Genomic DNA, 13,889 nt, shown 5'->3' on the forward strand with positions numbered 1-13,889 from the left:
ATTTGGGGCTTTGTCTCATATAGGCGCCTGTTACCCTCTACCCTCTGTCCTCATTATTCACACTTGCTATCTGGTCACCCTAGTTACATTAGTAAAAGTCCACTAAATAAAAAGGAGTTATTCTAGTTTTAAACATGTGTAACTGAAAGGAGAATCTGGCCCTGTGTGGCCCTTCTCCACTGATATGCCTGACGCACAGAATCTCAGGCCTGACCTTGCTTGCAGAGAAACCAGTGGGAGTTTTGCCATTGCCTTCAGTGAGAGCAGGAGTAGGCCCTAGGATTGCAAGGCTTTCAAGTCTCTATTTTTTGTGGTAGTGGTTGTTATTACTGGTTCTCATCATATTTAGTATCCTCGGCATGACTCACAATAATCTTTTGATAACCCCTGCTGGCTCCTTTTTATTTTTAAATTCTAAGATGCATCTACACAGGGTACAAATAGAAACTCCCCAATACACTTGGTACCTGACAACACTAGGTGCAAACTCACCATGAAAGGTATTTTAAAATGTACACTTAATTGTTCTGAACACGTAAGTCGAGCACCAAAGCATTCATAGCTTATGGAAGCACCCACGACATGCTAGATGCCTTCCAAACGTTCAAGAAGGGTGTTCTCTGCCCAAGATGTTTATAGTAAAAGAACAGTTAGGCAAGTACAGGTTATGGGAAGGAACACAACAAAATTGGATCTTGTGATACACGTCACCTATATTTGCATCTGGATGAAGACAGAGGTATTTCATAGAATACTGAATCATGAACATGTTACAACCCATGAGCTCTGTCAGGAAGGTGGCTCAACAAATGATCCATGTCTGCAGACAGATCATAGACACAATCAGAATATTGCATATGCAGCCATGGATGTCCCTGTTCGTGGGGAATCGCTGCACATTCCAAGCCCTATCATGAATGGCAATCAATGGATTATCCAAATGAGGACAGATGATAACAAGTGACAGAAAATCTGTCCAAGGATAGCAGGAAGGATGGTCTTGTTGTGGGGCAGACCTAGGTGCCGGGGCTATAGACTGGATGCTACCACACACTTTCTTGGCAACTGTGGATAAGTTCTATAGGGCCTGATCCTGAGGTGGTAAGTGGCCTGGATTGCCTTTGACTTAAAACCATTTAAGTCAATAGTAATAAAATAGCTTGTTACGTCATTGAAGTGTGCTTTTAATCATATGGTGCTTCCATTTCCCCATTGCAAAATGAGGACGATAATACTTAGGGTGTTAAGAAGCTATATATTAACAGTTATAACCCATGTGGGGATTCTTTGATGGAAAGTGCCTATAAGCATTATTATGATTTTTATTTCTGAAGGATGATAATATCCCTGGTATATTTCCCTGTGGTTTCTAGAGCATGAATAGTACTTCTAACTGGAAGTCATTGCTCTTATTTTGGCTAAATCAGCTATTAGTTTATGGCAAAGGTTGCCAGCAATTTTCTGATCTTGTATGCCTGCTTACCATAGTGTGGTCACCCAAGCAGCTCTCGATTTCAAGTCAAATGCATGCAAAACATCACACATGTAGGCTCTAGTCTACTGGGTTTAGATCAGAGACAGATCAGATGACTCATAGAAATACATGGAAATAGATCAAAGAAGCAGCACAAGAGTGTTTGCGTTAGGCAGGGAGTGGGGTTTTTGACAACCATTCTGAGCATGAGTCAGAGTGTAGGCTTGCGTGGGCGGACGTGTGGGTGGGTGCATCTGTGGGTGTCGGAGTGAGACAGACGCAGATAGATGGCTACAATTAAGTAGTTAGTGAAATGACTGTAATAGTAAAATGAATTTAAAAGCACAGATTTCAAATGGAGCACTTTAAAATAGCTCCTTTTAGACAGCTCTGAAGACAGTAGACATTTCCTACTTGAAATTCTACTTAAGGGTGTCAGTTACCAGTTGTTATACACGAGGTTACTCCATGTGCTTCTTACTTAAAATTGGCTAGAAATAACTTAAACTAAACTCTACCTTAATGTGCCTGCCAAAGAGGGGCACTGCTTAGCAATGAGGCAAGATCCCTTTGAGACCTCCACACATGCATGCACGCAAGCACACATACACACTGGCTGTTTGTGGGTAAAGAAAACCAGGAAGTAGGGAAGAGAGGCGTGCGAAGCAGCAAGGATAAGGAGCCAAAGATATGGGAACAGATCCTACTTCCGTTGGAGTCAATTGCAAAACTCCCATTCATTTTCATGGCACCAGCATCATGGCCGGAGTTCATAGGCAACTACTGGACTAAGGTTTTCCGATAGCATTCATCACCCGACTATCTAAGCACTGGAACTGGATCTCTTTCCTGCTGAAATCAATAGGACTTTTTCCACTGACTTCCATGAGAATAGGACTCAACCCATAATTAGCTAACTCAGGATAGATCTCCCTGTTTAAAGTACCTGGAGAATACTTGGTATTAGTCACAGTTAATGCCAATAGAGTTGGCTCCTTTGATGTTTGTCCTTCACTTCTTCAGTAATTATGGTATCATTTGAATTGTACCTTTATAGCTTGTGCTGAACACAAGGTCCACTGACTAGATCCTCAAAATTCACATCACAGCTTATTACCATAAGAGCCCTGCTGGCTTGTAGGGCTTCCCTAAAAAGAATCCATGTGAAAAGCACTGCCTAGGTTTAAATTGCCAAGCTTTCTGTGCACTGATTGGGGTGATGAGTCCCAGAAGGGGTTGAAGTTCCCCTCCTGTGTTATCCTGGGTTCAAGGGATGGAGAGAGATGGGGGTCACTCCTGCTTGCTTCTCCTTTTCATCTTGTTGCACGATACTTTCCATAGTCAAGTTCCTCTAATGGCACCTTTGGGAAGTGTAGAGACACTTTAGTTAGCAATTTTTAAAAATAGTAGCAACTTCACACTTGGCCAAACAGAGTTTTCTGGTCCTCTGGATAATTTCGTAAAACTAGCAGATCTAGTAAGCACTGAACAAAATGGGAATGTTGTGGCTATAAACCTGCCCTGCCAGCCAGCTTCCCTTCATAATATAGGCAGGAAATAGGCAGTATTAGATTCCTGCTTTGGATTGACATAACCTTTTCTCTTTGACAAAGACATTCATAACAACTATAGGCCAAATGTTGACTTCAGATATGCAGGAGCAACTCCAGCTAACCTCAGTATGACTCTAGCATACAAATCTGAAGGCAGAATTTACTCCTTCTGCCCCTGTCCTCTTCATAAGAAGGCTGGTCTGGGATAAAGTGTCCTGTTCATTCTGGTTTTATCACTGTAGTTGCATACGATCTTACTGACTGTACTTTGCTTAATTTTGTTTAAATGTAGCAGTGGAGCAGATGTAATTGGTAACATCACATTTATTTTATTCTATTTAAATTCGTGTTTAGTGATTTGAGGGGGGGCGGGAAATCATATCGCTAATGGTCCATTCTGAAAAATTGTTGGGGTGGAGGGGAAGAAACTTTCTGCTGAAGTCCTCACTTTTATCCCAATGTCTGTCTTACCTATTTTTTTTATAATGATTCAAAATTATATTTTCTATGCATCTGATGTGCTAGGGTTCTTCCTGATCATCTGCTGTTGGAGCTAGGAAGTTTCTGCCCATGGTTCTATGTGTCAATGGTAGCAAAGTGCATGGCATCAAACCAGCTCCTAGGATCAAAGATCTGTGGATAAATATTTTAGGCAACCAAAGAACCAAACAAATGACATCCTGGCAAATTTTAACAGGTGGTTCCAGCGAAGTCCCCCTCCTTTCCCAGTTCATAATACCCACTGTTGAACACATGAAAGTGTGCTGGAAGAGGGGAACGGTGAGATGGGGAATCCTATTCATTCTTTCCCCTCCACCCACATTATCCCTGATTCAGAGATTATAAAGACAGAAGGGGCCACTGTGATTATCTCATTTGAAGGGAATGCAACAACCTGTGGCAAACAAAACTTCCCTTAAGTGCACTTGCTGGACATACGGTTTTTATACTTTTTTACTTTTATACTTTTGTTCTTGAAGAGTTCCGATACATATGCTCAGCACCATGCTGTGCTATTTTCAAATGGGTGGGGTGGGTAAGGACCTTGGAGAGAGGTCTGTGGTTATCATGCCCCTGAAAATTATTTTTAAAATATTTGACACTTGGAAAATTCCAATTGTAAAATAAAATTGTTCTTCAGTAGTGATGTTAGAAGCACCAGGGGTGAATTACCAGATTCCAGAGAGGGAGTGAGCTCCTCCAGGCAAGACAATCAACTCAGCCTTCCCTTCAATTTGCTGTTGGAATTTTAACAAAGGTCTTCCGTTAATTTCTTCCAGCATGTCACTTGGCAAAATGTCTCCCAGGCCCAGCTTGTCCTGCTCAGATTAGTGCACCTGCATCTTTTCCTGCCTTTCAGCAGGAGGCTAGTTTGTGAAGGGAATGGATTTTCTAATGTAGTATTTTTCTTAGAGAAGTTCAATGCAAAAAGGGGAGATTTGGATTATTCCAGATGTGGATTAACAAACCCAGCATGCTTTTGCAAACAGAGAAAGGTGTTGATTTTGAAAATATCTTGAAGCAGCATGTAGGTGACTTAAAAAAAAATTAATTGTACAATGTGTAAGTGCTTCTCCAATATACTACAGTCTACCCACTTAATTACAACAAACGTGCTATCCTGCCCTCTACTGAAGAAGATCAGAACTGCTCAAATGTATCATAGGGACAAGTGACGTACTGCTGGCAGCTAATTAAGCTTATCCTTTAGCGCAAATGAAAGCAAACCTGTGGTTTTTGGATCAGGAGAATCTGACTTCTGTCCTTGTTGTTTCCATGAAGGTCTGTGGGAGCGTCTGGTTTTTATTTCTGCTATATGCTTTGGAGAAATCTTGGTGTATACAGGTATTGCTCCCTGATTATAATTCAAAATTTTTTACAAATAGACTTTAAGTTGACAAGATTTTTAGATGCATGTTCACATTTCATCCTTGTTTCTCTTTTGGATATGATTACAGTGTATTGGACTTCAAAATTTAATTTACTATTTTTGAGTGTCATGCAGTCAGATATGCTCTTCTCCCCAACTCTCAGACCTGTAATTTAGCTACTGCTCTTCCATGACACTTGGCTCCATTTTAATTATAATGATCGCTCAATCTGGAAAGCTATTTACAGTGCCATGAAGGCTGTGTGTTTCCAACCCTTTTTTGCTCAGATGATTTCTCTGTGGAAAGTTTTGTGTCTAGGGCTTTTGCAAAATTGAAATCCAGTCATCTCTCAAGGCTGTTAATAGCAGTAAATTCTGATGACAGGCTTTGAATTGTTCTTGAAAGGCGTTCGGGATTTGTATCTCCCCTCACTGTGGCATCTGCTGTACTGTTTTACTCAAGCAAAGGGTATGTCTTAATTGCAGAGTTTACCTAGATCTGGGCACCCGGATAAGCAAAACCCAGGTGTGACCTTCCACCCTGCTAGACAACACTCAAGTCACACCCACGTAGACACTGCAGTAACTCAGGTTAGGCAGTAGGAGCGGCCTATCTCATGGTTCTAAACAATGCACTAGATAAAACAGCAGGGAAACCCAGCCCACAGAGGAGAGTGGGAGGACATTGGAGGACTATCAGCACCTAAGTTCTGTAAACCAGGCTACGGCCTGTACACTGCTAAGTAGATAGGTAGGAGCTCATGTTAAAGTGAAACCTCTAACCTCTACTCCCCATGGGATAAATCCGCCTGGTTTCAAAGCACCCTGGTAAAAGATTTTTCTGTGTGAACAGTAGGGGAGTTAGGGCTGAAACCCAGCTAAAAAACCGGGGTAACTCTGCAGTGAAGGCATACCCAAGATTTCCATAGATCAGTACCTGAGTAAGGACCACATGATATAACCCCAGGTTTTTAATGATTAGAGTATTCTGGTTTGTATCTTTGTATAAAATCAGCTTTATTTTTATTGTTTTTCTGATTGAAGAAAGTGTATTTATTTCTAAAAGATTTAAAGGATGAAATTGCTGCTGTATGACTCCCCCTCCAACAGTCACTGGAATGAAGTCTCGCTAATTTGCTCCTCCATGGTGATACTCAGTCATAACCACCCACGTCCATTTACTCTCAGCCAGTCCTACTCACAGCCCTCGCCCTGCTTGGTCACAATGAGTCATCCCCCTTCCTGAGTGCCCTTACACACTGCTGTCTGCCGTTCTGCTGCTGCTCGCTTTTTAGAAGGACTCTTGTGGTGTATTTCAGAATTTAAAAAAATATTTTTGCATTGTTTCTGTTAATCACCCTGGATGTTTGAAAGGTATAGTATTTTTTCTAGCTGACTGTTATTCCCCTCCCACCCATATTGCATGCTGCACAATCAGAGGGAATCTCAGGGGCCTTTGAATGCCCTGGGCTCCTTATAACCATGATAAATCCAAGCCTTAGCAGGTTCAACTCATCTTTCCAAGGGAGATGGTTGTTTAGTGGTGTTTATTGACCTAAAGCTTTCAGGGCAAGCATTTTTAACTAAATGTTCAATTGTGCAGTGATGTCAAGCAGTTGGGTATCAATCCCCACCCTAGAGGTGGCTGCATTTGAACATTGCCTGGCCTGTATGTAGTTCATATGCTTTTATCTTTCAGGATGAAAGGCATTAATCACTCTTGAAAAAAATTTTGATTGTGCATCACTGTCACTGGATGGAATCAGAACTGCTCATTTGTGTCCTAGAACCCCATTCTGCTAACAGCTCATGGATATTTGAGAGAGGCCTGTGCTTCTGGAGCAGGAGGAAATGAATTTGTTTTGCTGTCATCGTGGAGTTATGAGCTGCCACCACATGTAACTTACTGATAGCCAAGATGTTCCGAGGTAGCCCCTGAAATGTTGGAATTCGAGCTGTAGTTAGGAAAATTTTCATTGAAACAGTTTTTCACTGGAAAATTCTGTTTTGACTAACCTCGATGTTTTTGTGAAATCATGTTGATTCTGATTAAATTTCCAGGGAGAGGATATTTGAAATAAAAAAAAAATTATTTCCAGTTTTGAAAAAAAACTTCATTTTGGATTGCTTTCAGAATTTCAAAACGTTGTTTCAAATTTGATTTTATGTCATTTTAGTAGTTGTATTATTTTTACAATATTTCATGACTTGTCAGTAGTAGCAGTACACATTATATTATGCACGACTAGTGACATAATATGACAATATTAATTGTTGATATATTTAATTTATTTTTGTTTTATTTTTAAAATCATTATGGGCAGCGGCTACTTAGTACAGATTGAAACATCTCATCTTTTCCAGATCAAGGTGTCTCCCACTTATTTCCTCTGCACTGTCCGGTTAAGTGCTCAAATGAATCCACAAGCCACACTTGTGCAGGCTGTACAAGGAGGGAGGAATAATGGCACATCAGTGATTCCTCTCCCTTCCGTGCTTCTGCAGAGAGACAGTGCACGGGCACACTTCTACGGTACAATACTGCCACCTATATTTTGGGATGTACCTGTAAATTAACCTCTAGTGGGGTTGGGGTAGAGGAATCAATATGTTTGTTCTGTCTGCAACACCTGTAATTCAACAGCAATGCTGACATGAACAAGGAGAAAAGTGTGATGATTAATACACCACGCTTGCAAATCTGAGGCCAAGACATCACATTCATACAGTCTGATAATAAATACTCACGTAGGCCTGATTTATTGAAGCAATTAAACTTCACTTCAGCAAAGTGCGTGCTGAATTGAAATATGTGAGTGGTTCCACTGAAGGAGTTCATGGGTCTGCTTGTGCTCTGAGTTAAGCACGTGCATAAATTATTTTCATCAGGGTCCTAGGAAATATGGGAGGCAGCTTGTTTTCTAGACCAAGCTGGGAATGAGTGACTAGCTCAGTTTCTTAAATTCCTAGCAGTTCACATCCTGCGTCAGAGAGAGAAGCAGTGACACTTGCATAATACTAAGATCATGAGGATAATGCAGGATTTTTCCTACTACTTGTTTTAAAGGTTTACAAAAATGTGTCTTTCTTCTGTTAATGTTTTCCGATAGGGCAGATAAGCATCTTTAGGGAGGAAAAGAGTAGGATGATATGTTAAGCAATTTTTAATTAAGCAGCGAGGGCTAAATTTGGGCACTTAGTGGTTTTGGTCGGTAAAGGAGTCTCTCAGTCATGCTGAGGAAGCAGTGTTCTTGTGCATCTGCATTTGGCCTCTCTGCAAGAGAGATGGGGAGCTAGGATGAGAGTAAAACACACCCTCTATTCTCCCCAGTGGCACTATTTTCAGACGTACATAGGAATTGCCAGACAACATCAGAGCCGTGGCCAATCTAGTCCAATATCCTGGCAGTGACAGGCCCTGGCCCCAACAGCCTCTCGCCCTGTTAAAGTTTTCAAAGGTGGTGGCAGGAGGCCTACATTTCCACAGAGCTTCTGCTGCCCCCTTTCATGCCCTGCACCCACTTTCTTTGGTTTGTCTCCCTCTTTTAGCTTAAGTGGAGAGGAGCATCTGGCTCTGCACAATGCATAAATTCGATAACGTCTCAAATGTTATTGCTCTCAGTAAAACATCATGCTATAATGTGCAATCGTAAAAACATGTCAAAATACAGTGTAAATGACGGATTCAATGTTGATCTCCTTTTCAGATGAACATTAGTAGCAGTTCAGTGCCCATTCAGACAGTTGAATAAGAGAGCCTTTATTACTGATGCCACTGTTATTTCCCCCTCATCTTCCTTTCTTTTCCTTCCAATTAACTTTACTTTCAGTACCTTGCTGAATCAGATCAAATACAGGGGCCCACAAGTAGGATTGTGCGGGGCTCATTGTGAAGTGCACATCTCAGCCAGTTCTTCTTACTGACAGCAGCACACACGATAGTTAATGGAGGTGCCACGCACTCCCAACCCACAGATCATGTCCCCTGGGGGAAGTAGCACATGGTTGGAGGCTGGCTGGTTCTCTATTCTAGTGCTGTATTTGCATGATGGAAAGAAACTGCCATGCTGCTTGTGGGGGAGCAGTGGCTCTTGGTTTCCTGATCCTCTGCTGCAAAGTAATACAGGAGGGGACACAATGCGCTTAACAACAAAGCCAGGAAATTCAAGGTTGTGTTAATAGTGTCGAACTGAAATTGTGAAACAAAAATAAAGGTGTAAATATATGACTAAGAAGTAGTGTCAGTCACTTAAATTTCCTTTCATCATCCTTTCCCATCTCCATCAGCTGTAATAAGCAATTAGGGTTGTCCTGGTTTTTTGTGTTTGTTTTAAAGCTCTGTCAATTAATCTAATTTCAGCAGGAAACTTCACGCAAATGCTTTTGTGTGGTGGCGTGTGTTTGTTTTAAATCCTGGTCTCATCTCTACCCTGGCTTAGTTTGGCAGAAGAAATAAATAGCCCAAACTTTTTTGAACTAGTGATATTTATTTTTCTAAGGGTTATTTACATGTAGGTACAAGATGAATTCTGCATTTTGGTATGCAGGCAGCCACAGGTACATACACACAGCTGTACATGGGAATGTTGTCCGTGGATGGGAGCTTCCCTTCCAAGTGCAGAATTGCTTGGTGTGCTACTGTGAAGCATTTTAACCCAACATTTTTATTCCAAGGAATTGAACAAAAAACAGGCTCTACTGAGTCTTTAAAAGACACAACACTGCACTCCATTACACATTCCCATTTCTCCCAGGGCACGGCTGCGGTGCTGCCTCTAGGTTTTTGCCACCCCAAGCTCAGGTGGGGCTGGGGCTCGCAGGTGGTGCTGGAAGCAGAGGGAGTGATGTCACCTTCTCCCAGCGCCTGCAGGGGCTTTCCCCCCACCCCCGCCCGGCCGCACAGAGAAGCCCCGAGATAAGGGGTGGCACAAGGCAGCGCAGCAGCCCGTGTGCAGATGAGGCGGCGCAGGCCTGGCTCCCCGGCAGGACTCGCCCTCTCCTCCCCAGGTAGCGGCTGGGCCCTGGCAGCTCAGCATCCTGGGGCCGGGGCTTCCCCTTCCTGCTGCGGCTGGGGGCGCGGCACCCTCGCCCCATCTAAGTGGCGCAGCTCCGAGAGCGCAACTTCCCCGAAAAAAAAGGGGTGGCTGGAATGCAGCCCCTGGAAATGTGCCATCCCAAGCACATGCTTGCTTTGCTGGTGCCCAGAGCCGGTCCTGCATGGCTGAAACAAATGCATAAAGTCTGAAGCAACTTCAAGACCTGAAAGGTGCTTGTTACTGATGTAGCAATGCTCAGGATGATTCAACAGAACCTCAGTCTTTATCAACAGTAGCAGTCAATGTCTGGGTCTAATTAAAATGTTAAAAAGTTAAAATGCTGGCTCTGCCCCACTTCCAGGCTGATGGGATGTTTTAAAGAGGCAGTGTGTGCCCATGTTAAATGGGAGCATATGGTCTGATAATTATCCATACATAATTCTGTGATGCTTTGGGGTTCAACCAGACTGAGGGGAAGGTGTCACAGCCTACCCTACAGCACTGGATGCCTTCAGTGCTATGCTGCTGTGGCTCACAGCCCTGACACCACCAGCCAGCCTTACAAGCATGCAGGTCACACCCTGGCTTCCACTGCTCAGTTACAGTATGCAGGGTGATCTAAACACCACGCCAGTCCCTAATTTCCCCAGAGACCTCTCCCAGTAGTGTACATCCCTCTTCTGGAGCACTCTCAAAGCTATTGTTTGCTGCTCCTTTAAAGAGACAGTAAATGGCAACTCATTATTCGGGGTTTGATAAATACTTTTATTTCAATCAGAGCATTGAATTGATTTATACTAAAAGCAAAACAAGTTTATTGAACAGAAAATCATAGGTTTAAGTGATAGAAATAGTTACAAACAAACCAAAGTAAAAATACACTTCTAAGGACTAAAACTTAATTTCAGCAGGTTCCAACCTTTTGCCTAAGCAGGTTTCTCACCTATAGTCAGTTCCTAGAGACTTCAACCACTGGTGTTGAAGGATCCAACGTTCTGTGATTTCAAGAGCTCTGACCCCTTTAGCCACTCAAGTGAAAGATGCCAAAATGGCTTTCTGGGCTTCTGAAGTTCTGTGACCTTGCTTTAGGAAGCCTTCCTGGGGGCTCAGCTTGCTGTGTCCACCAGGGAGCTGCAAAGAGTCCTGTGCCACCTGTTAGTCTGTAAGGTGCACAGGACTCTTTGCCGCTTTTACAGATCCAGACTAACACGGCTACTCCTCTGATGCTTGACACGAGGGAGCTGAAGCCATGTTGATTTTTGTAGTCTCCTTTCCCCGCCCCCCATCATGACAGTTGAGGCTATCTCCCCAACTTGCTAGGTTGATCGCTTGTTTGCCTTTTATATAAATGTACCTTCACTGTCTCTGCCTGACAACCTAGATGGCCAGTGTGATGGGCTGGATCACTGAAGCCCCCTTGGGAACTGCCACCTGATGTACCAAGACTACTTCTACCCCTGCTTTCCCTGCCAGCTTGGGACTCCAACAGCCTGTGTTGCTGAGCCAGACATGCCCGTCTGCTCCAACACAGACCCAGGGTCTGAACCACGTGCCCCAAAGCTGCAGACTTAACTGAAAGCAATTTAAGAAGTGTTCCTGTCTTTAGCACTCAGATGCCCAACTCCCAATGGGGTCTAAACCCCAAATAAATCTGTTTTATGCTGTATAAAGCTTATACAGGGTAAACTCATAAATTGTTCACCCTCTATAACACTGTTAGAGAGATGTGCACAGCTGTTTCCCCCCCCCCCCCCGGTATTAATACATACTCTGGGTTAATTAATAAGTAAAAAGTGGTTTTATTAAATACAGAAAGTAGGATTTAAGTGGTTCCAAGTAGTAACAGACAGAACAAAGTGCATTACCAAGCAAAATAAAATAAAACACGCAAGTCTAAGTCTAGTACAGTAATTGAATACAGATAAAATCTCATCCTCAAAGATGTTTCAATAAGTTTCTTTCACAGACTGGACGCCTCCCTAGTCTGGGCACAATCCTTTCCCCTGGTACAGCTGTCATTCCAGCTCAGGTGGTAGCTAGGGGATTTTTCATGATGGCCGCGCCCTTTGTTCTCTTCAACCCACTTATATATCTTTTGCATAAGGCAGGAATCCTTTGTCCCTCTGGGTTCCCCACCTTCTTCTCAATGGAAAAACACCAGGTTAAAGATGGATTCCAGTTCAGGTGACATGATCACATATCACTGTAAGACCTCATTACCCACTTGCCAGGATACAGGTATACAGGAAAACTTACAAGTAAAACAGAGCCATCTACAGTCAGTTGTCCTGGTTAATGGGAGCCATTAAGATTCCAAACCACCATTAATGGCCCACACTTTGCATAACTACAATAGGACCTCAGAGTTATATTTCATATTTCTAGTTTCTGATACAAGAGTGATACATTTATACAAATAGGCTGACCACACTCAGTAGATTATAAGCTTTGTAATGATACCTTACAAGATACCTTTTGCATGAAGCATATTTTAGTTACATTATATTCACACTCATCAGCATACTTTCATAAAATCATACAGAGTGCAATGTCACAGTCAGACAAGCAAGTATACATTGCTTTGTCTGGGCAGAGTGGGATTATGCATTCTTGACAAACACGTTTTAAGAACATAATTCTAGCACAAATTTATAACTGTCTGTACACACTCTGAGCATACATCATACAAGAATATTAATGATCAGTGAGTTATACATTTTCTAGTGATATATTACATGCTACCTTCTGGATACATATCATGCCAACAGTGTTAGCTATAGTGTGTCAGGTCTCTCAAGAGTTGCTGAGACAGTCGTGAACCTTCAATGGGGCTCTGTTTCATAAATGTATAGTTTCTTCTGTCCAAGGAAATCAGTCTTACAAACATTAGTGAATCACATCACATCACTCCTTTGGGATTGGGAAGTATTATTACCCCCTTCTTACAGATGAGGAGACTTAGGCACCGAGAGGCTTTGTCTTGCTGAAGGTCACACAAGAAGAGGCTGACAGAGCTAGGGAAAGAACCCAGATCTGGTGACTCCCACTCTTGTACCTGAATCACAGGACCATCCTTCCTCCTTATCAGCATATGTCTCTCCAGCAATTTGCAGGCTATTGTTAATTATACAGCACAAGCTGTTTGCAACACATTTAAAAAAAAAAACAATTAAGATTTGGTCACTGGAACCTATCAAAGCAGATTAGATTCTGAATTAATGTATACGGCCAAAGTCCATGGTGTTGGGTGGGGTATGAGTCAACACAGACTTTAGCCCCAGGGATTCCCATTAACTAAAAGCTGTTGTTGAAAGATCTCATTAATATAGAAATTGCATGGATGTCATTAACTGCAAAGAGGATGAGGCTAAAAATTCTAGTCTACTGTATGTTGATCTGCTGTTGCATAAAGAGCTAATTCACAACTTGAAAAGGGTCACTTATGTTGTAAATTTGAGTACCTTCAAATGTGAAAGTGTCATGTTCAAAAAAATAAACCCTTCAATATACACTAATATTAGCCAGTTACAGTCGAACCTGAGAGTTACAAACACCTCAGGAATGGCGGTGGTTTGTAACTCTGAAATGTTCATAACTCCGAAAAAACCGTTATGGTTGTTCTTTCAAAAGTTTACAACTGAGTATTGACTTAATACAGCTTTGAAACTTTACTTTGAAGAAGAAAAATGCTGCTTTTAGCTATCTTAATTTAAACGAAACAGGCACAAAAACAATTTCCCTACTCCGTCAAATCTTTTTTTTAAAACTTGCCCTTTATTTTTTAGCAGTTTATGTTTAATACAGTATTGTACTGTATTTGCTTTTTTTCCTCTCTGCTGCTGCCTGATTGCATACTTCCGGTTCCAAATGAGGTGTATGGTTGACCTGTCAGTTAGTAATTCTGGTGTTCATAATTCTGAGGTTTTACTGTATGTGTTTCTGTTGAGCCAATCACT

This window comes from Caretta caretta, chromosome 11 (assembly GCF_965140235.1).
Source record: "Caretta caretta isolate rCarCar2 chromosome 11, rCarCar1.hap1, whole genome shotgun sequence".
Classification (NCBI taxonomy): Eukaryota; Metazoa; Chordata; order Testudines; family Cheloniidae; genus Caretta; species Caretta caretta.